The sequence below is a fragment of the Canis lupus genome, chromosome 36, assembly GCF_003254725.2.
Source record: "Canis lupus dingo isolate Sandy chromosome 36, ASM325472v2, whole genome shotgun sequence".
In the NCBI taxonomy this organism is placed as follows: Eukaryota; Metazoa; Chordata; class Mammalia; order Carnivora; family Canidae; genus Canis; species Canis lupus.
This window is the reverse complement of record NC_064278.1, coordinates 8312012-8339689: the sequence shown is the minus strand read 5'-3', so window position 1 is coordinate 8339689 and position 27678 is coordinate 8312012. Positions and strand designations below refer to the sequence as shown.

The 27678-nt window shown below is 35.2% G+C and overlaps 1 protein-coding gene across 2 annotated transcripts in view; it reads left to right on the top strand.

Annotated features, from left to right (window-relative positions):
• The window catches only part of KCNH7 (potassium voltage-gated channel subfamily H member 7), a 478835-nt gene that overhangs the window by 82830 nt on the left and 368327 nt on the right, over positions 1–27678 (top strand). The window lies entirely within an intron of this gene.

The following is a 27678-nucleotide window of genomic DNA, read 5'->3' as shown; positions in this document are numbered from 1 at the left end:
ACATTTGTTATATAATTTATAAATTTGTAGACCCAGTCTTGATCTCTCACCCATTGCTTGGATATCTCCATATGGAAAGGTTACCAATAGTTCAGTCTCTCTTCATGTTGAAATCTGCACTGATCATTTTAATTATTTTCTCCCAAACCTTTTTTTCTGGTCTATCCATTAATTTTATTTTCCCAAAATATTTTTTTTACACTTTCTATATCCTCCCATCCCCTTCTTTGCAGTCAGTTGCCAAACTTGTTGATTCACTCTGCAAGTGTCTTTTTCCTCTTTGTTTTTTCTCATTCCTACTACTTGCGTACAACTTAAGAATTGTCACTTGGTCTATCTATCCTTTCTCCTCTTCTGGTTTTCAGTCTCTACCTTCTCAAATGTATCCTATATTACTGTGTTAGTTTGGGCTATGCACTCTGGGAAATGAAATATCCTATTTCTAAGGATATTATAGTATAAATAATAAATATTATTATTTAATAAATAATAAAATTCCCTTGTATTAGTGTCTTATCCCATTGAAAATGCATTTACATATGCATCTATATATATTATACTCAAGATTAAAACAAGTAATGTTTAATATAATGTTCAATTTTAGTTAAGGTTAATGGGGAAAATATAAATGGTTAACTCATAAAACATATAAGCTATTATTTGGTAGGGGAGGAAAATATTTCTCCCTCTAGCCTTCTATGTTCTTGAGTGAAACCCTTCTGTAATAAAAGACAGATTAACAAAAGAAAAACAAACAGAAATGTAATTACATGTCTACCTACTCTTAGGTAGAAATTTAAATCATTTTTAAAATCTAGAGTTTCATGACATGTCTTTCTTCAATGACATATTAAATAACAAGAACAAAAGTGATAAATATAAATGATTGAGATATTTCCAACAATGTACTTGATACGAAACTATCCCTATTTCATATCAGTAACAAAGTCAAAAAGAAATTTTTAATGCCATTGTAGTAGAATTTTTTTCCCCTCCAACTTAATGGACACCCTGAATCACGGGTAAAAATTTCTGGCCTAGGATAATTTCAAAGCACGATCCTGACTGAGCACAGATAAATTGTTTATGTGGGAGAGATATCCAGGGAAGCTGAGTAACTCCCAAAATGGTCTTACCCATCACCTTCAATACTCTATCTAGCAAAAGACAAATACAGAGGTTGGAGATTAAGAGAGCAAGTTATGGGAGTTCTCAGGCAAAACAGAGAAAACTAGGGCCTGGTTGTTTTGCACATTTAAGTCCCTCTTCTCCATTGGTGTTTAGTCATCTTCCTCTTCCTGGTAAACAGTTGGAGATGCCTTTATAAATGGAGGTTTCCCTTATAAATATACATTTCTTTTACAAAAGGGCAACATCTTTTATTTTCAAAGGTTTTCCTGTATCTGCAGTTTCTTAAAAATAACCAGATCAAGATGATCCTTATGCCAAAAGGCAATTTTGGGGTGGTAAATTCTGTCCCCCCCTTCAATCTGCAAATAGGACTTTTATAACTTCAATATGTATGAATGTGTATGAGTTTGTTAAGCTTTTAGAGGGGAAAAGAAAGTAAACAGAGAAACGAACAGGGAGGAGAAATAATTCTTAAACCCAAATTCATTCATCTAGGAAATCTTATTAACAACAAAGGGTAAGCAGCTTGTTCCAAACTAATTTAAAAATTATAAAATGAAATCATCCCATCTGCAGCAATTCTTCTAGGATGCCAACGAGAGATTATAGTATTAGTTTTTGTTTTAACAGAACCAACTCCAACTAACATTAAGTGATAAGAAATTTACTGAAAGAATATTAGGGTTTTGCCAACTCAGCCACGAGTTGAAGTCACTAAATTTACCATCACTGTTTGATAGCATGGAACAATCCATGTTTCCAGTTTCATTGCCCCTCTGCCCATGAGTCAGAGTCTAGGGAAGGAGCATCTAATGGCAGGGTTTGAGTCATCATTTCTAATCTTTTCATAAGCATCAGTGAAATATAACGTACATCTCAAATATAGAAAATATCTATGGCAGAAGACTGTGTTGAAGGAAATTGAAATTGTATGTGCACATTTCCCACATCTAAGCTGGTCAAATTAAACAAACAGACAAAAAATAATGAGTAACATTGGGAATATTTGAAATAACAAAAAGAATAATGCTAGAACTCCACCTCCCTCCCCCCCTCCGCCCCCCCCCCCACACCACATGTTATCTTCATAATGAGCAAAGAAGGCAGAGGGAGACAAAAAGGGCAAAATTATAAGCATTTGTAAAATTCCGAGTAATTCTTTAATGGTTAAATTTATTCTTGACTGAGTTTAAAGAAATTCTTTAGAAATCAAATTAGAATTAATCAAGATTCCTTAATCTTCCATTGTGCCTTGTGCCCTTTTGACATTCTTGCGAAGTCCATGCAGCCCCACTTAGAATAATGTTCCAAATCTAAAATATATCTCCATCTATCTATCTATCTATCTATCTATCTATCTATCATCTATCTATCTATCATCTATCATCTATCATCTATCTATCCATCATCTATCAGAAACTATGGAAATTTAAATCATTTTTAAAATCTGGAATTTCATGACATGTCTTTCTTCAATAACATATTAAATAAAAAGAAAGGATAAATATGATAGTTTGAGATATTTCCAACAATGTAGTTGATATGAAACTATCCCTACTTCATATCAGTAACAAAGTCAAAAAGAAATTTTTAATGCCATTGTGGTAGAATTTTTTCCCCTCCAACTTAATGGACACCCTGAATCACAGGTAAAAATTTCTGGCCTAGGATAATTTCAAAGTACGATCCTGACTGAGCACAGATAAATTATTTATGTGACTTCTGCTTAGTTATTTTAACCCTATGTTTTCAGCTGAAAAGTGACTTATTTGAAAGAGGCTGTAAGAGAAAATCATTAGACAAAATAGAACATTAGCTGTCTTGTGTTTTAGAAGATGCCAGGTATATATTGGAAAGCAAGAAAATACTTGAAAAAAAAAAAACAAAGTTGTATTTTCTTCTTGAAAATACTTCTTTTGTGTTTTTTATGACCCTGGGTAGTTAAACATAGGTTAGTTAGTCTCTAGAGGTTTTTGGTTTAACTTTAGCATCAAAATAAAACAAAAATGTTCTATCTGCCAAAATTATTTTGGTATAGAAGTACTTTCCTTTTAATAATTTTGAGGAAATATTTTATATAATGGATTATTTGTACAATCAGCCTCCATCTGAGGTAAATATAACCATCAGTTAAATAGAGCAATAAGTCTTACTGACATGTAGAAAATATAAATCATGGCAATAAAGAGACAGCACAAGAAAAGCTAATGTGGGATTTAATCTCTGAAAAAAAATCCACTGAACACATTTGCAGATCTAAACAGCTTTATTAAGTTATTCATGAATTAGGAAGCATCCCAACTAGTAAGTAGAGGGGAGCTCCTAAGAATTGTACGAAATATAAGATTTTTATAGAAAGGAGGGTTGGGCAAGGAAGTTATTAGCAAAAGAAAAGAAAGGAGTGTTCCAGGCAAGTCACCTTCCCTTAGGGGGAAGAGCAATGGTCTTATTTGGTGTATTACCTCACCTTCCTTTGGGAGATGGATAGGACCCATGTGTCCGTGTGACAGATTACCTCATTGGTGCTGACCAGAAGATATCTGACTGACTAGTTAATAAGACTGCATTTTAGAGGGAGGTTGAAACTATAACTAGATTAGGTATTAAGCCCTGGTTTGGTGATTCGACCTGAGTGACACGATTTGGGGTCTATGGCTTTCTTTTTAAGCAATATAAACAAGAAAAAGTATATAACTGCTCTAATTTATTTTGCTTATCTTTTATACATTATTCTTTTTGTAGAACATTAAATAATGGTGCAATACTTTGGTGGAAAGCAGCTTGGCTATTACAAATATTGTTTATTGTGTGTATTATGGGTATTGTGAATTTCTATTTCCACTTAAATTCATTCTTTGGAAAGTATGAATGCCTTCCTCTTAAGACAAACGTTAAATACAATATTACATAGGTTAAGAAATCCAAGACATCCATAAATCAAGAGGACCAGAGTATCATGGCAGTGGACTCTTGTTCCGTGACCATATTATACATAGAGTGAAAGAGTCCTGGGAGATAAAACATGTGTTCATGAAAATTATTGTTGATGATGTTGTTATCTTGTTTTTTTTGGTTGTTTTCACCAGGCCTAGAAGTTGTACAGAGAGTAACTAAGCCTTGGAGATTACAAAGAAAGAAAAAGCCAGTTAATTTTTTTTTAAGATTTAAAAATATGTACTTATTATCATTTGAAAGAAAGGTATAGATTTTCAACGAGACTTCTTCAGATTAGGCACATTTTCTATTATCATATTGGGAAGCATTCCTTTTTTTCCTTTTGTTTCTATACATAAGAAAGTGAACAAAAATAATTTCAAGGTGACACCTTCTTTTATACAACCCCAAAACCTAATTCAAGCAAAATTTAAATGCTGATGAAAATTACATAAATCAAGTGCCCGACAATGTTAAACATATCTATCAACCTACCTTTTCACTTTTATAAATGGCTTAATGTACTTGTTTTACCTCTAAATTATCTCTAATATGTGTATGGTATACAAGTTCATCCATTTAATAGAAACTTAACTTGGAAAATATTTTATTAATTATATTAATTCCTTTGTATACGCTTTATGGATTGTATTCATTTTCTGAATTCTATAACCATTTTATTTATTTTAGCATGAAGTTTATCCAATGTAAATGACATTTTATTCTTTTTTAACCTTATCTGGAATTGCTAAGTCTTATGTTTATTTTACTGCATAAGCTAAAGCTTATCTAGTATTTTTTGTGTTGGGAAGAATTTTCTCTGCCCTTCAATTTTCTCAGTCCTTCTAGCTGGACTAAGAATCAAATTGACAGGGATCCCTGGGTGGCGCAGCGGTTTGGCGCCTGCCTTTGGCCCAGGGCGCGATCCTGGAGACCCGGGATCGAATCCCACGTCAGGCTCCCGGTGCATGGAGCCTGCTTCTCCCTCTGCCTGTGTCTCTGCCTCTCTCTCTCTCTCTCTCTCTCTCTGTGACTATCATAAATAAAATTAAAAAAAAAAAATTTAAAAAAAAAAAAAAAAAGAATCAAATTGACATGAGACAGATTAATAGGAGGAAATAAAATTTAATAACATAAGTAGAGGAATTTGTACAGACAAGGAAATCTCAAAGACTGTGGGCAATAGGATACTTATCTGAGCTAGGAAGAAGGGTAAGAGTCTGAGGATACCAAGAGGAGAAAGACCATTATCAGGAAGGTGAAAGATTTTTGGAAAACAAAGATTGCTCTATTATGAATAAGTTTCTTAGTTAAAGAGGAATCCCTGTTAATAACTCTCTTCTTGATATAAGCAGGTAGTTGAGGGGGAGGTAGGGAGCTTCTCCTAAATCTACCGGATTTTGATTGCTTTTAACTCAAAATAATGTTCTTGATGAAGTAGAAGAACTAGGTTCTTGTCTCATGGAGTCAAAAAATTAATCTCACTGATGAAGAAGAATGAGTAAAAGAGTAGAGTTTTATTAAGTGAGGAGACAGAGAAGGCTCTCAGAAGTGAGAAGGGTCTGGACAGGGTTGCCAACATGGGCCTTCATTGACAGTCTTTTGTTTAGAACTGACCAGGGAGCCTGTTTCCTTATTCTTGTGATGTCTTGGTTTGAGTAAGGACTGGTGATAACATCTTTAATGGCTTCCTTCCTTCCTTTTAGGATCTGGTTATTCTTTGCTAGTCACAGATGACTGTCATAAAAAAGACACCCTCCCCACCCACACTTAGGGCAGGGTGGTCTGGTTTGTTCCCTTATCTCTGGTTTCCTTACACCTCAGCATTTTTGGGATTTCTGTGAGCCTGATCCCAAAGCCCCCTACCTATCTTTCCCTACCCACTAAATGCCAAAGTGGCCCGTCCTGGCATGGTCTGCTGTTGGCTTCAACTTTTGTTTGCTCATATGATTTTTTTTTCCTTTTCCTTTGTGAGATTAAAAACAAAGTTCTAAGACATTTTCTGCACTCCCTATGTATTTTCACCCAGAATTCAGCAAGGCTTGTGGTTCTTTCTCTGCAACCCATCCTATTGCCACCTTTTTTATGTGACACTACCATGAAGTTAATGCCCCAGTGTGTCCTGTTGACTCCCTGGATTTGCAAAGGCTGATTTGATGTCATTAATGATTTTAAAGTTTTCATCCTTATCTCCTCTGTGTTAATGGGTTGAATTCAGATTTGTCATTTCTTTTAATTAATCTGATTAAACTTCCTAGGCTCACATAAATCCCCAGTGTAAGTTTCATGTTTGAAAACAGAGAAACGCCACTTTGAAGGTCTTTCCAAGTCGTCAATAGGAAGAAATTAAGTTTACTCATTAAAAAGATGTACTTATTCTTATCACAGCATTTATTTTGTTCTACCTTTAAACTTTACCAACTCTCAGCAAGAATGTTTTTTTTTCCTCATTTTTTCCTTCATTCGATCCTTATTATCATCGTTAAATTCTAATACTCCTGTGCTTTGGATTCCTCCAGCACTCATAGAGACCCACTATATTCTACCAATTTGTTCTTTTTGGTATTTTCTGTCATGTTTAGTCAGTTAAAAAGAAAACTACAAGTCAAGCTGGAGCCACTTGCCCCCAGGATAATAAACCAGTACTTAATTACAGCATCAGCTTTTCCAGGAGTGGAATTTTAAGCCAGTTAATTTGAAATTTTCTGCACCAGTGAGGTTATCTGTCACATTGGACCTTTCCATCTTCCCTTTTCCCCCCTCCCCAGACAAGATAATCTTCAAGACAAGACATCCTGCACTTACCCCTAAGGGAAGGTGACCTTGCCTGGAACAATTGTCTTACTAAGCACTTCCTTGACCCACCCTCCTTCCTATAAAAACCTTCCATTTTATACAGCTGCTGGGAGCTCTCCTCCACTTGGGATGAGAGATAGATGGAATTCTTCTTGATTCATGAATAGCTTAACAAAGCCATTTAGATCTTCACGTTTCATTGGTTGGATCTTGGCTTTTAACAAGTCTGTGTACTTTCTGCACAACTATATAGTTCAAGGGTTTTAGAGATCATCTAACTTGAGGACTATCTAGTTCCTTCAAATCTTTGTTCAAATGGCAGTTTCTTAAAAAGACTTACTGTGTAAAATTGCTATTTACTACTCACTCCTCTCCTCATATGGTCATCTGTATGCACAGTCCTGAACCCCCTTGTCTGCTAAATGTTGTGCACATTACTTGTCACATTTCACCACACATATAAAATTTACTTATATACTATTTTTATTGTGTTGCTTACAATCTGCCTTTGTTACTAGCAGGTAAGTTCCACAAGGACAGAGATTTTTCTTTCTTTCTTTCTTTCTTTCTTTTTCTTTTTTTTTTTTTTTTTGTGTGTGTGTGTGTGTTCATTAATATATCCTATGAACCTAGAAGAGTATCTGATATATGTGTTCTGGAAGTAATTATTGAATGAATGGATAATATCAATCTCCTGCATTGTGTCGTATTCCCATGTTTCTTAGTACTCAGTGCAGCATATTTCAAACAGGGTGATCAAAATCCACATTGGGGGATGCCTGGGTGGCTCAGCGTTGAGCATCTGCCTTCAGCGCAGGGTGTGATCTTGGGTCTGAGGATTGAAGCCCACATCGGGCTCTCTGTGAGGAGACTGATTCTCCCTCTATGTCTCTGCCTCTCTCTGTGTGTCTCATGAATAAATAAATAAAATCATAAACACGCACACACACACAGAAATGCCTCTCTCTCTGTGTCTCTCATGAATAAATAAATAAATAAAATCATAAATACACACACATACACAGAAAATCCACATTGGGTAGATCTCCAATTAAAAAAAGGGGAGGATAATTTTTAGGAGTCTTCTGAAAGTTATTGGAAAAAGAGTACCACTACCTGTATACTCATATCATAGGGATTCTACTCTGGCAAGTTCAAATCTGGAGAGAAAAACACAGAATTATGAGGAAGAGGGAGGATGCCTACTTACCTAGCCAGATCAGCAAAATCATTGAGACTATTACATTTATATAACCCTCATGCATGAAGAGCCTTCTATTTTCTTTCATCATCAATGCCTTGGTTTAGGTATTCAATATTTCATATACCTACACTATGATTGTTCATTAAATAGCTTCACTAGGCTGAAAAATAAGGAGTTTAATGACTCTTGGGAAAGACATAAAAATCTAGTGTATCACATCTCAGCAAAGGTACTATTGTTCTAGCTGAAAAAAATATGTGAAGCATTAAGAATCTAATTGGATATCAATGATAACATGAAATTTTAAAAGTACAGTGATGATAGTTAAGACAAATTTCATAGAAGGCTTAACAAAACTTTATGGTAAAAAGAATTCTATAATATATTCTAAGCCATGATGTCCCATAGGATTTCCCTAAGGGCTATGAAATAATGAGGCCACAAGTAATTTGCATTTCCTTTGTGCAAGACTACACAGACCAGTTTAGTGTCTTTTGAAGACTTTTCAGAGTAAATTTTTTTTAATTGATATTCAAAGATTATTATTTCAAGGTTCATTATTTGCTTTGACTCCCAGGCAACCACTTCAACCAACTACAAATCTCTAAACTACAGAACAGCTCTCAAGAAAAGTAAGAATGAAAGGTCAGAATGAGTGTTTGTTCATAGGGAAGGTAGATACATGATATAAATTAGTACATCTTTTTTCGAGGCCACTGTAGAAAGCACTAAAAGTAGTTCTTAAGAGTCAGTAGGTCATTGATTTAAACATCAACTTTTTCAAAAACTGAATTATTTGAATAGTGAGGGCATTTGAATATCAAGAATCCAATTCTACCGTAGAAGTTATAAACATTAGACTATCTGGCTAGCGCTGATGGCTTTTCATCATCCCAGCATGCTCCATTTTCTGATAAGTCTTTAAATTCAGTTCAACTAGTAAGGCAACTTTCATCATCTTGAACTAGCCTATTGGGTGAGATATTGAGTTCAGTTCTGCCCATGCATTTACTATCCTTCCACAAAATTCTAGCTGGTCAACCCACACCCAACTAGAATGTACAAACATTCTATGTACATTGAATGTACAAACTTCTAAATATATCAACAAAAAGCAGTAAAAACCTAAGCATTTTATTCTCATCTACAAAAAATAGAGAAAATATACTTGTTTTTGAATACCCTTGGGAACAATTCCCTAGAACTAAAATATTGGTTCTGTCCTTTTTCAGTGCTAACAGATCAAAATTCTTGATGGTTTCTTTTATTATTTTTAATTTATTGATGTTAAATTCTCAGAAACTAATTCCTGTTTAGATAAAGCTTCTTTTTAAGCTTCACAGTTTTCTTATAAATTCAACTGCTGTTCACACCAGATGGCTTTTTCCTACTTTTTTAAAAAACTTTTTTCTTATACTGTGTCCAGCTCTTCCTCCACCTAATGGAATACTCAGGTACACTTGGAAGTTGTTTAAAACTGAAAATATATGCTTGGAAATATTTTTATAGGCAGTGTTTTAGATCTTTATCCAACCAAATGAGTACAATTTTTCATACTTTTTTTTCCTTCTTTGCTACTTTGGTTCCATTATTATTTCCATATGGGGGAGAAAATTTTGAATTGTTAATTATTAGTGGCTAATCATTTGGAAGTTTGTGGTAATTCAGTAAAGATAAAGATAGTCTTTACTTTTTTTCTGGCTCTTTTATTCTGACATGACTATTTTTGGTAAGTTTTATAAATGAACTTCAAGTTCTTAATGTTAAAAATGATGTCTTTTAAATTTCTTCTGCTAATTATCTATGCTGTTCTCCTATGTCATCTGTAGAGATCATGATGAGCAAAGATGATTTACTAATAGATTGATCCGTTTTTTTAGAGTGTGGACTTATTGGCATTTTATCTGATTTCTGATTTACATACTTGTTTTAGATTTATAGAAAGTTTTATTAAAGTTTCAGGGCCTTGATGATTTCATGAAATTGGAGTTTTGAACAAATCTGGGCTGAATTTCAAGTTTGATTTATTATTTTAGGCAGAAACCATGTAAAGTTTGGCAGTGTGAGATCAGTTTTTAGTTTAAGTTTTCTGGTTCATTTAAACCTGGATCTCAAAGCAATCCTCAAGGGATAAGAACTCAGGAACTGAAACCGAATTCACTATAAATATTTTCAAGATAAAAATACTTTCTGACCTCTAACTCAAATTCCTTTTTATATATTAACACCCAGAGCAATACTGTCCAAATCAGTCATCTTTTTACAGGCTAAGGTGACAAATTACTATTTGAAGGCCATATATTTTATTGTAGCATTATTAAGAATGATTCAGCTGAAATGCAAAGCCAATGAGTTTGAAATTATTAAAATCATTTTCCAGCAATATTACTTACTATATTTATACTATAATTTTAACTTGAAAATCTGAAAACCAAAATATTGGAGAAGGGAGGTTGAAAAGAAATAACTGTTATGTACCTGTTTTAAAAAATATAGAAGTACAGTAATTAAAACAGCAACCCTTTACCTTTGAAAACAGCAAGTTTATGAATTTCATTTTGCAAATTCTACATGTGTAAAACCAACAATCTTTATAAAGTTACTTACATCTCCAAGGATTAAAGTGTTAACTGAGCTGAGAAGCCTCAGACTTTGGCTTATAAGAAAAAGCTACAACACACTTAAGTGCTCTTTAAAACCTTTTTTATATGTTAAAAAAAAATCTGAGATAAAAACAGAAAGCCTTTTTTCCTTTAAAGAGAAAAACACCGAGAGAAAGATAATTATAAAAATGTTTTTATTTAATGCATGCTTAGAATAAAAAAACAAACTCATTACTTACTTTATTTTTTATTTTTGATTTGGTCTTCATGAACTGTGATTAAACACTTCAGAAATATAGTATGCCATTATATGTCATTTTCTGTTTAGTACCTAGTTCTTCCCTTTGGAAAATACCTTCTGTGTGGAATATTACTTTTTCAAGGAATATTCTGCTAAGGCAATAGAAATCATACTATTTTTTTATTTAAAGAGAATTTTTATTGAAATTGCCTGGTAATATTCTTATTTTCAAACAAAAGGAAAATCTCAATTAGGGGGCTTAACTCACTTCATTTCCTAGATATCCCATCTAATATTCTTGGTCAATAATTCATTCTAAAATATTGGGCTCTTTAGTTTAAAAAAATAAGCTTTTAGGCACTGACACATTTTTTCAAGTTGCAGTTGTAAAAAGTAGGTCGAATTCAGTGGTTGAGTACAGGTAAGTGAGCCTCTTTACGGTAAATGAAGCTTAGAACAGAATTGAGATTGAACTGACAAATGACTGTGTCAAGTTGCTTGTTTTATGATTGTTGACTGTTGACAAGACCCCTATGAATCATCTCTGTCTATAAAAGCTTAGAAGCTCTACCAGTTAAGTTCACATAAAGTCAAGTAGTCATACAAGAATATTCTCAATTTCAACGTTTTAATGTCTCCCAGGAACAAAGCATCTCTGATTCAACTACTTGAATGTCAAAAAGTAAATACGTAAAAATCAATGAGCAGTAGCTTCAACTATTTTTGCAAAATGTTTTGTTACTTGTGGAACCAGTCAAGGTTAAGTGGGGTCTGAATATCAACAGGCTTGCCACACCAGTCTTGTTTCCAGAATAATCATAGGTTTTTGTGGTAATTAAAAGTTCTACAAATTAGGATGAAACTATATGTGTAGAATTGAAATTTTCAGGACAAAACTAGTGAGAATGCTATGATTAGAGCCAGGAGGATTTGGGAATACCTGCCTGATAGGGAAGCTTGTTTGCCTGGGGAGAACTTAATTACAGTGAATACAAGGAAAAATACCAGAATCACTTGAGGGAGGAAAAGGCTCATGCTTAATTTTAAAAGGTTGTATTGACAGTAGTTATATATCTTAGAGGAACTATTAAAAATGAGCATTTGTTTCATACAGTGAAAATAATGTCACATTTTCTTTGGCAATTAGAATTTTGGAGCTATATATAATGCATTTACTAAGGTAGATCTTTATGGTATTTTAAATTCTCTGTGATTTGGGATATGAGTAGTCGGATGTATTTGTAAGATGTTTTATAACCTGACAAATGGATATATTTGTAAGGATGATTTCTTTTCTATTTCTTTATTAATTGCCCTACCTCCCTAATGACTTCTAGATCATCAACATTTGGAGGATATGGTGAGCCCAAGTATTATGTGGAATTTGAAATGGAAAAAGACTTCCTGTGTCCGTAAAATATCTTGAAATAAATCAATTTCACCAGAACTTAGATGAATGTGATGTTTATTATATATAGCTTGTGGCAGAGGATCATCCTTCTCACACACTAGTACAATATTTGAAGAAATGTTATAAACTATATTATTCCCCTTTAGATCTACTTTGTGATTATATATCTTAATTCTTGTTCTGTGATTACGGTTTGTATGAATGACCCAAGCACTAGCATTCTAGAGTGCCCTAACGTAAATTCTCAGAACCTCAGTCTCTCTTATTTTTATTTTTGTTGTCATTGTTGTCAACTTGCTCCAAACTACTGAAATTTTGGTCCCTACCAATGTCCGTTGGTATAAAGTGTTAGTGCATTAACATATTTTTCATACTTTTAATCTTTAATACCAGAAATATGGTGAGTCTGTTATTCTAGTCATGGAGCTTGACTTCTGATTCCAGTTCTGAACCAAGTTTCACTTATATCAGTAAGTTAGGGTTCTATCATTTTCCATTTTTCTTTCTTTTTTTTTTTTTTTCCATTTTTCTTTTGCTAACATTTTATGTTATGTGGTGTTATTCTGATTTTGAAAATAGTCTCATTTGTTTTCCTTCTTAAATCTTTGGTATACTCATCTTTTTTCTTCTTTCCTCCCTCCGTTTTCCTTCTCATAATGCTTTGACTTTGAAATTGCTCTCTGCAGAGCTTCTTTTAAATTATTTATTTATTAATTTAATTAATTTTTAAAATAATTACACAAGACATAAAATTCAAAATGCAAAAACCAGATTACAAAAAGGCTCTCATCCCTGGCCCCTAACAATCCAGTTACAGTTGCCAGAAGTTACCACCTGCAAACAGTTACAAAGAGAGATGCAGAAGATAGACTCTATTATATATAGTGATGTAGTAACTAACAGAGAAACATAAGTCATGTTGACAAAAATAATCAACGAAATAGGAAGAAGTAGCAACTGGTGAGAGAATCACAGAAGGAAAATTTGGACTCCAAAGATGGCAGGAAAATAGTTTCTGCAGGGCCATCAGAGACTGTGGCAGATTACCGGAAGTGAAGAATAACATTGCAGTTCACCAAAACCTGAATGTATTACTTCTGAGACATTCCTTACTCCTGTATATTGTAATCTGACAATAAAGTTTCACTCTCTGAAGTAATTTGGGCATCTCCTTATTCTTATTGCAAGAGCCATTAACTTATGTCACAGACAAAAAAGTGTCTTTGCCAAATTTCAAGTATAACACCAACCATAAAGAGGTCTCTCAATCTCTGTTATTCTACTCTATGATAGCAAGTTAATACCAGAGTGCAGGGGGATGAAAGGAATGGAGCCTAAGAGGAAAACATCTGTATTGTTTAAATCATTCACTTAGTGGAATTGGAGATAATTTGTCTACAATGTTATTCTGTTCTATCTGAAAAAATTGTTTTAAAAATCTTTAGTTCTCACGAGGAAAAAGGAAAAAAAATAAAAGATTCCATTCTTACCAAGGAATGAAATATGAAAAATATAGTGTGCAAAATAGTAGCTAGATAGTACAAATGGATTAAATATGCAAAAAACATTGACATAATCAATAGATCATATTAGAAAAATATTTTAGTATTTCATAGTCAATAAAGAAACAAGAGGAAAAACATGTAATCTATGAAAATTATAGAAATGAAGGGAGAGTATGCCCATTTTGTGGCCATTCCACTAACAAATACAGGATCAAAGTTAAAACATAGATTAAACCAATTCCGTCTGACACCCTGGACCAACTTCAAGCCACCTTGATCTTGATTATTCATACCACCCGTAGCTCGTGTTCTTTTATTCTTTGAAACTATGTCTCTGTCAAACAAATATCAGGAGATGTGGCATATCAGGCTTAGAACTCCTGTCATAATTTGGACTTGAAGTCATCTTCTGATCTTAAAGACAACATTTGGACTTCTCCATTAAATCATTTTGAAAATTGGTTTTCATATCACAAGTGATAAAATAAATGTATTTTCAAAACAAAACATGAAGATAAGTCCAACCATTCTCTGTATCCACAAATTTATTCAAAAGCAATACTATTGCTTCAAAGGAAATGATCTTAACTTCAAGAAGACAAGACTTTTTCACCTTTAAACTGAGTTTTACTATCTTATACATATTTCACGTTCCTTCATGAAAATGGCAGTACGTATTTTGGAGGAAGCTAATGTATGAAAATTCCATGCAAAATGTAACATGTTTTATGAACTGAAATGTAAGCCACATTGTTTTTATATTATGAACTGCTGGTTATCCAACTTACAAGGAGCACCACAGAGATTATAAAATTTGAGATTTTCATGCTTACAACTTGAAATTTGAGAGCTGAAATCAATTAAGACCATTGAGTAACGTGGAATTACAACTATTTATAAATATATTGGCAAAACAGTGGTGACAGATGCATAAAATACATAATATATAACATCTAATATCTAACATAGTATATGTTATATAACATATAAGAATTACAACATATAATAATATAAAATATATATAACAACCCTAATTAATATATAGCGACATAAAATATATAACAACTTTATTACAAAAGTGTATCTATTTCTACATTTTTAAAAAAAATTAATATAAAAATGACTTATGCTAATGTGTAGAGAGCTAGAGCTAGCATAACACTATGCCGTTGTGTGATGCCAACTACCTCCCCTAAAACACTGATTGAATTTTACCTTGAGAAGATGAAGTTAACTTGTGTCTGAATATGCACAACTGATCAGCAAATCATCAAATATTTCTGAAGTCTATATCATGTGCAGAATTTTGAACTAAGATTCACAGAGAATTCCAAAAGAATAATAACAGAAAAGTCATACCCTTGAGATTGTTACAACCTACTGTATATAGCAAATTAACAATTTCGAAAAGCCCAGAAAAGTGCTTTACAGATACACACTGACCAGATACACACTAACAGAAAGAGGAAAGGAAATTGTAGATGACAGTCTAGAGTAGAGTGATGGAGGCAGAGCAGCAGAAATTTTGAGGGGTTGTACTAGATGTCATGATGCAGAACTGGAAGGTCACTACTGAAGATCTGGCCAGGAATTAAAAAGGCTGGAACCCTGAGATCTGCCATGCGCTTGACAGGCTGGCAATACCAGTTTAAAGATTCAAATATGCTCCCTAGTTAGGCATCATTGAGCAAGTCATTGAGCAAGGATGTGACTGTAATAATATTTCCTGTATCCTGTGCCTTTCGCTTTAATTGGATGTACTCTTGAATTTCACCTGCAGACCCAGATTCACTTTCCTCTCTTCTGGGAGGAAGGTCAGCATCTCCATTTTTCCCATCTGGTGTTTGTTGAAGTCTAACTATGTTACCAACCTTGTCAAGTGCCTGATATGCTTGGGAGGAACCCTGGGATCTTTTGGCCTTTCGTTTACAATGCTTCCAAAATCCTGTTTGTCTGCCTTGTTAGCTGTCTAAGGTCTCAGGTTTACCAGAGACTGGGATATTGCTCCAAACCCATATTCTAGTAAGCTTTTGCCTCTTCTGACTATTTGGCTCCAATTTTCTCCTTTTTCTCTCCTTCAGCTTATATAGGCCTGTTGTCCAGCTCCTGGCTGGGGTCCTGGCACAAAGGGATAGATCTCTCTAAGCGATGGTGACTTGACATTACCCTTTGTCATTGAATTATCGCTGCTTTTGTGTATCATCCACTGAACTGAATCACCCACCATTCACCTCAGGTACTGACATGCTAAAACTTGTTGAGCCACTCCTGACCTAGTGGCCCCTTGGGATACTGGCCATCGACTGCTTGGCTCCCCTTGTCTAAATTAGTCTTTGCTGTCAAGTTAATCCTCCTCATGTGTGGTGAGGTATGAATAGGTACTTCTGGGACTTAACTCAATCCCAACCTTCCTCACCCATGAACATGCCATACTTCATAGCTGCGTCTATTCTTTTTTTTTTTTTTTTTTTTAAAAAAAAGGGAGGAACACAGAGAGAGAGATGCAGAGACACAGGCAGAGAAAGAACCAGGCTCCATGCAGGGAGCCCCATGTGGGACTCGATCCAGGGACTCCAGGATCACACCCTGGGCTGAAGGTAGACGCTTAACCACTGAGCCACCCACGCATCCCTGTGTCTGTTCTCATTATGTCTGAGTGATCATATCTTTAGATGTGGCTATGGGCTGTAGATAACTGGTAGTAAAATGAGGCAGGAAGGAATAAGCTGGGATCTGGCTTTCTAACCACTCTTTGAAGTCAAAGCAAGCTACGTGAAAAAATATTGGGGAAGTATTCCCAAAGATCTGGCCTCACACAAGACCATGCCAGGTCTGAAGTGGCCTCATTGGCACTCCCAGCCTCCACCGGGAAACTTAGAAAAATTTGAGGGATGTTCACCTGATGACAGGGGCTGGGACACAATGTCTCAGTCTCTTAAAATAGTCCAGGATGGTCTCTACTGGTATAGTGGCATAAGCAGTGAAGAGTAATTTAAATTGTCAACTAGAAAAAAATATGGTATCCCAGGTAGTAAGGCAAACATAGAGAATCCGGGTACATGTGGCTGGCAATCAGAAGGTTCAGGATGAAGTAAAATTGTGTCAGAACATGGTGGTTAGGCATCTAAGGATCTATGGTGACAATACTCAGAAGTCGTGGTAGACCGTTGGCATGAGGATAGGATGATCAGCTGGGAAGTGGACCTTAGCCATTTAGCAGACTTAAAAGCATGATTCATAACTTTGTAGACAGGAAATTGGGGTGAGTGTAGGTGAAAAGGAAAAAGAGCCAAGAGTAGGGCAGGTGTGCAGGGGGTTATGGGAAGAGGAATTGAAAAACAGGCATGGGAGTAGAAGTGTGTTTATAAGAGCTGGAGCCACTGGGGCTGAGGGTGTCTGAGGCTCCCAAAGAAGCCAGGCATCTGTATTTCAGAAGGGCCTGAATGTCAGCAAGCCTGGGGAGCTTGGGGGAAAGTTGAAGTCGGGTGCAGGTGTGGGTTAGTACCCAGAAGCAGACACAGAGCTATATCTCCTACAGTGGCATCTAGTGGGGAGGGATTATGGACTAGGAACTAGGCTGGGCCTAACATAGGCCCAGTGAAAGTGGTGTTCTGCTTTTACCAAATGTATGTTGTGATGCAGTTCAGCATCATCAGGATGAAGGCAGGTAGACAGCTTGGTTGTCTAGGTCTCAACAAGAGGGGAATGACAATTAAGATACATTAAATGCTACTTTATATTTAACATTTATTTTATCCTCCTAGGAGCCTGCATGAGGCTGTAACCCTCTTTTTTTTTTTTTTTTTTTTTTTTTTGCATTAGTCTCAGTGAAGTTAAAAAATTGCTTAACAGGCAGGCAAATATCACAAAACAGGGCATACAGGATTCTGAGCTTTGGTTTTGATTATTTGTGCAATGTGCTCTGTTGGCATTGACTCGGTTCCAGCGTTTCCTTTAGGATTCTTGTTCATGGGGGAAGAACTGGGTCAGGGTAAGCAGAATTCAGCAGGAAGCTACGGGGTTCAGAGACCTCCTGACTCAGAAAGCCTTCGTCAGCAAGTTCCACAGAACCCTGATTAAATGAAACCAGCAAGGCAAACACGTCCTTTGAAAAACGTCAAATTAGGGCACCGATCATTTTAATATATAAGGGCTGTACTTCTCCATGCTGGAGAATACTTAGGGGGCAGATCACTTGGTCACCAACAGGGTAAGGTCCTCACTTAGCCTCTCTTGACTAGTGGTTATACCAGAAGGAGAAAGGTCTTTGCAAATAAGGACTGATAGCAAAGAGCAAACGTATGTGTATGTGTGTATAGAGATAGACACACGTACGCACAGACGCCCTACCACCAGAACTGACCAATGGCTTGGCTTCTGGCATTTAAGGTTAGAACTGTTATTTTTATTTATTTATTTTTTTAGAGATTTCATTTATTTATTTGACACAGAGAGAGAGAGAGAGAGAGAGAGAGAGCACAAGCATGGGGGAGGCAGGCTCCCCTCTAAGCAAGGAGCACAATGCAGGGCTCAATCCCCGGACCCTGGGATCATGACTTGAGCCAGGAGCAGACACTTAACTGACTGAGTCACCCAGGCTCCCCTAGGATTAGAATTTATAAAAGGAACTTATCATAGAAATATTCTATCTCATTGTAGCAAGAACAAAGTAATGCTGTTTTTGTTTGGCAACTATTTTCAAAAGCCAAGGAATATCATCCAGTGTTTGACCCTCTTGAACTTATAGCAGGAGAATGCAGTGAATGGTAAAGAGAGCAAAATATTTTAGATCCAGTCAGTAAAGTTCCAGAGTGTGTTTGTGATTAATTTTGAGTATTAGTCTTGTCTTTTGTGTTATAGTTTCTGTCAGTCATTAATATTACTTTCTTTCAATACAGCATGTGGTTATTTTCAAATATAACTTTTTTTAGTCTTCATGCATGTTTTTCTCAGGAGGGATCTTATATAATTTAATATATGTAACCCAAATGTTTTTATTATATCTCTTACCTGAATGATGGCAGAACCTTGACACCTTCCTTAAATATTTTCTGAGAATCCTTGGAATACTCACATTTTCATGATGTCCTTGGGGCTGTGTCTCATTTCCTCCTTCCTGCTCAGTGATCTCACCTTGCCTTGTGCTAGTCACAAGGCTGCACTCCCACTGTTCTGATCCATGAGTGTAAACAGGGTCCTTTCCAAATCTATTAGCAGCTGCTCCTCTTGGGAGCACCTACTGCTCTGGGTCCTCACATCACTTAGACAGAGGACCAAACTCCTACAGACTAAGCTGCCAGTCTCCAACCTAGCAAAACTTAGGATGGATTGCTTTTTCTTTCCCAGATGCCTTTGATGAATTCACAAATAGGGTCCAGTCTGAAGTATTTGCCCTTGGCTCACTTCACCAAACACTACAGGCTCACAAATAATGCAGGAATATTAGTTGTTCGATATTTGGTAGTCCCGAGTAAAAATCTTATTCTCCAAATGGCTACATTTTGCTTGCTAGAAATGTGAAGGTAGTTCTTTTTTTTTTTTTTTTTTTTCCAGAAGACTTCAGTTTCATCTCCATGGGCACTCCCAAATCTAAGAAGGTAGAAATGTGTTTCATCCTTCACTGGGAAGTTGTGTACATTGTCATGTTACTGTTATGTAGAAGATCAAATTCTAGGACCAAGCTTGTTTTCTGTGAGACTTTCTGCTAAGCTACAGAGTTTGCCACAGTTTCTTTCCAGAACTATAGTATTGGGTTTTTTGGGGTTTTTTAGATGTCTGGATCTGTGGAAGTAATTGGATTGTGAAAAAGCTATACCTCCCTAGCAAAGCTGCTTTAGTTGCTGAAATCATGGAAGCATGAATCTTTTTTAAAAAGTGAGTAATTGCCAATCACTAAGAGGAAATACAATAAAGATAATTAAGACATGGGGAAGTAATAGAACTCCTGCAGAGTCTTGTAGCAATGGCCCTTATTCTATTCCCCTTTCTTGAGGAAGGTCCAAAGCCTCTTGCTGTCATTCTTTAAATTCTGAGAGTACTTCTTGATGCTTCCTACCTTTCTTTGAGTAATGACCACTGTCCAACACACCCATTTCTTCTTCTATGTGTCTTTGGCTACCTTAGAAATGACAGCAGTTTATGTTTATTGGAGAACAGCACATCATCTCTGATGAGTAAGCTGTGTACATATCCATTCCTTCTGAGGTCAAGTCATTGGCCCACACAAGTTACTTAGCATCCTCCTTATGTTGACCATAGGCCCTTCAGATCTACTGTCTTTCTCTCACTAATTCCATGCCCTTCACAAAGAAAGTTTTGTAGGAATGAAATGATTGGTGGGGCACTCTATCAGGTCGGCTTAGCTAGACATGACATAGTCATTTCTTGCTGCTTCATACCGTATGAGATAGACTGTAAAGCTTGCCATCTCCCAGAAAGAGAAATGCAGGTTCTGTTAATTTTAAGATCCCCAAAATAATTTGTTGGTGTTTAGATCCCCAAATATAAGGCTTAGAGACAAGGCAGTAAATATGAGGAACAGGGTTTAAAGCTCCTTTTCAGAGACTTACATCAGCATTTAAATCTGTTGCGTCCATTGGGACTCTTCTCCTTCAATACCACTTTCTCTTGTCCCTATTTTTATTTGATTTAAGAAGGATTAGTATGAATAATTGATTCCAATCAATCATAGATTTTTCTATGACTATGGCTTAGGACTTATGATATAAGCTTTTTGTCTTGAGTTCTACTGAGCTCAAAATTAAGCTGTGGTTTTGAAAATTGCTCTTAAACTATCTCTACCATGATTTTTAAAAGTCCAGTTAGAAACTCAAAACATTCCATTTCTGTTTAAGCAACTTGTCCTGAGGCAAGAAATGTCTGATGTCTGGTTTTCACAGGGAGGAGGGTTTCCATGTGATAAAGGATCACAGAGGAGAAAACACATTTTCTTTTCATGTTTCAAAATACATCCCACACACATATATAGGACAAAAAATGAAGACTTATACCATGCTGTCTTAATGCTTTCAGATAAAGACATTGTAAAAATCAGCATCTATGGTCATTATTTCTCAAAGGAAAACACGTTTTGTCATGAAAATGACTTTTATAAGGTCATAATATAAAAATAAAGAATAGTTCTTTTTTATGGATGATATGGAGAATTATGAAAGAAAAAAAACCCCACTGTATTTTCCTACTTACACTCTGGCAGGGGGGTGTGGGAGATGAAAAAATGTTATCATGGGTAGTCACAGATCTGTGAAGGAATCATTGTCTCTACTCAAAAGTGAGGTAAAATTTGAATGCTGCCATATTTCTGAGTAGAACTTTCTGAATAAGACTTCCTAGAAGCTACACTTTGAAGAGTGGAATAGGCTTAGAAAAGGAGACATAAGTTTAAGACTAAAAAATATACATATTTAGGGAATCCCGGGGAGGCTCAGTGGTTGAGCATCTGCCTTCAACTCAGAGCGTGATCCTGGAGTCCCAGGATTGAGTCCCACATCGGGCTCCCTGCATGGAGCCTGCTTCTCCCTCTGCCTGTGTCTTTGCCTCTCTCTCTCTCTCTTTCTCTCTCTATGTCTATCATGAATAAAAAATAAAATCTTTTTTAAAAAAATAAAAAAATACATATTTAGATGCAGACGCTTAATCTAAATTTCTGGGCTGCAATTTACTTAAGAGCAATTTACTTTTTTAAGAGTTGGGAAGAACAGTAACAATATATTCAAGTAATGTTGATCATTTAAAATGTGGTAAAGTGTGAAAAACACCTAGTCCACAATGGGGCTTCTGTTAATACTAATTTATATTCATCACATTCTAAACTATGAAACTAAGAAGGAAACTTTGATGCCATTTTATACAAAACCAGATGCTTCTGTCATGCTGTATATATTCCCCTTTCTCAGAAAATTAGATTTATATCACTGGATCAGATGATCTTTTTAGGCAGGCAAGAGATTGCTGCTGATGTTTGACAGAATAAAATGGCTGGCAGGGCTAGAAAGACGTGTTGGGCTAGTTTAGGCTAAGATCTGCTGAAGTAGAAAATGACACCAAAGTCTCAGAGGCTCACAAAAACAATCACTTATTTTTCCTCATGTTATATGTGCATTTTGAGCCTGCTTTAGCTCTGTTCCTTATCATCTTCATTTTGGGATTAGCCCCGAGGAGCGGCCCTCATCTGGGGAAATCCTGATCTCTTGGCTGAAGGAATAGTACAGAAGGCAAAACCACATGAGGTCTCTTAGAGCTTCTGCTAGGAACTGGCATATGTCCCAATTCACAGGCCAAAGTAAGTTATATGGCCAAGTCTGATGTTAATGGGTTAAGGAAAGAATGAACCAGTATAATATGGAAAAATAACAAATATTTTGGACAATAATACAATCTAACAAAGTGAGTAACAGAAAAAATATAAATAAGGCAAGGTATAAACAAAAGAGGGTAGCTGGTACTATTGGCAGCTAACTAGTCAGCTCCAGGTTATTTGCTCTCATACAGGATTGTGGACACAGAGTTGCCAGATCTATATTTTCAGAAGAAGATAAGGATTGGTGACTTTGTCGATTCATAGTTCGTAGCTGGCTCTGAGCCAGGTCCAGCTCCTGGACAGATCCCGACTCCCTAGAGCCCTACTACCTGGTATAATATAAGATTATACCATGGCTGAAAGGAATGGACATCCACTATTGCTATACATGCTAGATTCTCAAGAAAAGCTGGGAATCTGGAATTTTATGTAAGATCTTTATATTTCTTAATATCATCAATAAATTCAAGTATTTTAATAACACAGTGCCAGACTAATGAAACATGATCTGAGCAAACCTGGCTCACTGACCAGTTTGTGAATAATGAGGGTGAAGTGGCTAGGCATCCCTTCACTTTCCTGAATTGGCAGTTTCTAAGAGGGAGTGATCAAGCAAGTTGTCAGATTGCTACATAGTAAATAAATAAATCATTTTCTTTTTCCATTGTTGGGAAACGGCCAGCTTCTAGGGACTTCACTTTTTTTTTTTTTTTAAGATTTTATTTATTTATTCATGAGAGACACACAGAGAAAGAGGCAGAGACACAGGCAGAGGGAGAAGCAGGCCCCCTGCAAGGACCCCAATGTGGGACTCAATCCTGGATCCCAGCATCATACCCTGAGCCAAAGGCAGACGCTCAACCACTGAGCTACCCAGGTGTCCCAAGAGACTTCAGTTTTGTGTGACGAATATGTCTATAACATTTAGGTGGAAAGTAAGGGATTTGTTCTATCACACGAAACATTTACAACGATAGAATTAGTCTATAATAAAAGTGAATAACAACCAAATGATATTTTAAGTCCTTTCTAAATTTGCATTTGTAAATGTTCACAAAGCTATAATGCAATGGAAATCTTTAAAATTTTGAAATTAAAAAGATGGCTGGCCTCATTAATGAAGTTTTATATTTAATGCACCATAAACATCCTAGCAGAAAGGTATAATAACTGAATGAAAAACTCAGGCTATATAGAACAATTAAACAGGCTCATAGTTATATTAGGAAGTCACTCACAGTAAATTAAGATAATTGAAGTTTACTCGTCTTTTTATATCTAATAAGAACTTACACTCTTTTCAGAACATGAAAGTAAAGACATACCCTTACCCTCCACCTATTTGTTTAACATCCTCACCCTTGTTGTGGTCTAGAATTAGGACCACAAAGGCCACAGTTGAAGTGTATGAAGGAAGATACATTTTATCTATCTCTGGATCTTCATCGCCGAGCAGAGTGTATGATACCAAAATAGATATTCAGTTAAATGAATTATTATTCAAGATAATATAGATGTTTCTATCAAAATAATTGAACCCCCTATTTAGTATCCTACTTAAACAACATAAGTACTTGAGAGCAAGAATAGAAGTTTATTTTACTTTATTATGATTACATTTGAGTCACTTGGCCTGAATGAATTACTGGATTACCTAGAGAGAAGGAAATTTTTAAAAAACCTTTAGTTTTTTTAAGGTTTTATTTATTTATTCATGAGAGACACAGAGAGAGACAGAGAGAGACAGAGAGAGGCAGAGACACAGGCAGAGGGAGAAGCAGGCTCCATACAGGTTGTCCGACGTGGGACTCGATCCTGGGTCTCCAGGATCACACCCTGGGCTGAAGGCAGCACTAAACCCCTGAGCCACCCAGGCGGCCCAGAGAGAAGGATTTTAATCACAATTCCAGAATTCCAGAATTCTGGATCCAGATGCCTTTCTCGCCCCCACCCTTCCTACTTCTCTTCCTTTCTTCTTTCCTTCCTTCCTCCCTTCCTTCCTTCCTTCCTTCCTTCCTTCCTTCCTTCCTTCCTTCCTTCCTTCTTTCCTTCCTTCCTTCCTTCCTTCCTTCCTTCCTTCCTTCCTTCCTTCCTTCCTTCCTTCCTTTTCCTTCTCTCCCGCTCTCCCGGCCCTTCCTTCCTTTTCTACCTTCCTTCCTTCCTTCCTTCCTTTCTTTCTTTCTTTCTTTCTTTCTTTCTTTCTTTCTTTCTTTCTTCCTTTTAGTTCTTTTTTCTTCTTTCTTTCTTCTTTCTTTCTTTCTTTCTTTCTTTCTTTCTTTCTTTCTTTCTTTTTCTTTCTTCTTTCTTTATTTCTTTTTTTTCTTCTTTCTTCTTCTCCCCTGTTTACCTATCTGTATCTATATTTGTAATACACATACAAAGTACCAAATACCTATACAATTTTTCCCCCTATATCATCATCTTTTTCAAGCCTCACAGTAATCTTTTGAGGTTGATATAACAATTATAATTTTACTCTTACAAATGAAGTATTAAGATTCAAAGAAGCAAAATCATTTACTGAGGTGAGCATACCTTATAATTGGAAATAAAATGATTGGATCTCCAATTCTGTTTCTTTCCATTATACTTTGCATTAAATTTAGTACTACTTATAAAATCCCTAATGCATTATTTTAAACATCAATTCTTTAATCAGTGACTGGATGAATGTGAATCGCTACTTATCTGCATGAACATATAAACTCTAAGGTAATATGTCATTGAAGAAAGATATGAGAAGAAAACATCTATCTATCTATCTATCTATCTATCTATCTATCTATCATCTATCTATCTAATCAGATATCTGCTTAACTTAATTGTGGTTTTCTTTTTTCTATATAGAACCAATGCTCCAATGTTTTGGATCATTGATGGCATTCCCTGCTACAGCTTGCACCAGAGACTGTCAGAAAACCAATCAAATGTCATTTTAACTTCCAATATCAACTCAGGAGAACAGCTTACTACAGAAACAGGAAAATAAAATTTTCATCCTCCTCACACACAGTCCCTTTCAATGGCCATAGAATCTGCCCTGTCCCAAGACATTTTGTCTGCAACATCACCGTGGCGGTAGTGATGTTCCTACAGTTGCACAGGAGAGTAGGGGTATTGTGACACCCTGCTGCCCCCGCCCGACATCAGCATCTACCAGTATCTAGCTTTCTCTGTCATTTAACAGGAAATTCAACCACCCTATTTCTGCCAACTTTGTCTGCCAGCTGTCAGCAGTTCAGATTTCTAAGCCAACAGGCTTATTTTTATATTCCTATTTTTGTAATTATGAAATATTTCGAATATAAACAAAATAAAAATGATATATCTGACATCCTTACACCCACCACCCAGCTTTACAAATTTAACTTTTGCCACAATTATTTCAGTTAAAAATAAGAAAACTCTCAAATTTTATATTCCTCCTCTCCAGAATTTTCCCAGGAGTAATCTACTATCCTGAGTTTGGTATAGATCATTTCCATAAATATTTATGTATTTTTATTCATAACATATATTCATAAAAATAATAAGGCATTGCTTTGAATGTTTTATAAAATATTATAAAATTCTTCCACCTTCTACACCCTGCACTTTTTGTTCAATATTATGTTTATCCATATTGACCCATGTAGCACAAGTTCATTTATTTTAATCACTGTATAAGATTCAATAGAATAATTTACAAGAATCTTTTGGTCAATATTTTGTTTATGAGCATTTAGGTTTTTGTTTTTTCTTCCTTTCTTTTCCTTTTTGTTTTCTTTCTTTTAGATTAATTTTTCAAAACAAGTTATAGGAGCAGTTTTTTATGCAAATGTACACGAATTTTAAAATGTGTATGAATTAGCCATAGAATTGTGTTAAAAATATACGCAGTTTCAACTTTACTGAATATTGCTAAACACTTCTCCAAATGGGAGCAACAGATTTACCTTTCTTTCAACAGTGTATGAAATAACACATTACTTCACAGCCTCAGCAATATATGATATTATCAGACTTTACTTTGTTCAATATGATGCACAATTGTATCTCATTAGTGAGTTTGAACATCTTTTATGTTTGTCATCTAGGTTTTCTGTTATGTGAATTGTTTATTCATATCTTTGCCCAATTTGGGGGGGAGATTATCTATATTATTGATTTCTAAGATGTCTTTATATATATGTAGGACATCAAGTCTTTAAGAGTTAATATGCATTATATCTATAGTCTTCTCAGGCTCTTTTTTTTACTCACATTGTTTATGGTGGATTTTATTTTCTTTTACTGAGAGAGATTTCTTTTTTTTTTAAGATTTGATTTATTTATTTGAGAGAGATAGTGAGGGAGAGAGAGGGAGAATATAAGTGGAGAGGTAGAGGGAAAGGGAAAAGTAGACTCCTCATTGAGCAGGGAGGTTGATGCAGGACTCAATCCCAGGATTCTGGGACCGTGACCTGAGCCAAAGGCAGCTGCTCAGTCCACTGAGCCACCCAGGTGTCTTTGGAGAGGTTTCTAATTATAAGCCTGCTAATTTTTTACCAATATTTATTTTATATTTTGCATCGTATTTTAGAATTCCTTTTTGCTCTGAGGTAATAAATATTTGTCTCTTATTTATTATTATACATTTTAAATTTTTCATTAAGTCAATAATTCACTGTAATTCAATTATAGGTGTAGGAGAAAGATCCAATTTTTGTTTAGTCTGCCTGCCTGCCTGCTTTCCTTCCATCCTCCCTTCCCTCTTTCTTTCCTTCCTACCTTCCTTTGATAACCCATTGTTCCAACACTTTTAATTTTGTTTAGAATTTTTGTATCTGTTCTCATAAGTGACATTGGAATATATTTTCCTTTCTGTCTTTGTCAAGTTTTAGTATCAGTTTTATACTAAATAAGTGAATACTGAATTTCTCACTTTTTCCCTAGCTTTTGTCATACTTTATGTAAGATGGCAGAAATTACCATAAAAACATATCACATTTTTGGCATATTTGGAGGGAGAGATATTTGGGGACAAATGGACAGATTTTAACCTATTAATTCAGTTAACAGTCACCACTAATTTAGGTTTTTAATTTATTCTTATTTAGTCATTAAATGTAAATGTAGAAATTTATTAAAAATATTCTCATGACGTAATAAATCATGATGTCTGTAGTTTTGAGCCTTTTATTTCTAATATTGTTTATTTTTGCCTTTTCTAGTTTCCTTGATCAGATAACCAAAGTTCTATTTTATTACTTTTTTCAAAGCACCAGCAATGGATTTTATTTTTCCTTTATATTCTAGTTCATTATTCTCTTCTCTCCACTTTAATTTCTTTACTCATTTTTAGAAATTTCATTAGGTTTCTTCTAATTCTTGTCCTAAAATTTTGTTATAAGCATAATTAATTTATAGTTTATTATTTTCTAATGCAAGAACTTATAGCTATAATTATTTTCTCTTAGTAACATTAAATTCCAAATTTAATTTCACAAATTTAATATATAGTTTTTAATTTTTCTTCAAAGATTTTATTTTTTTAAGTAAACTCTGTACCTAA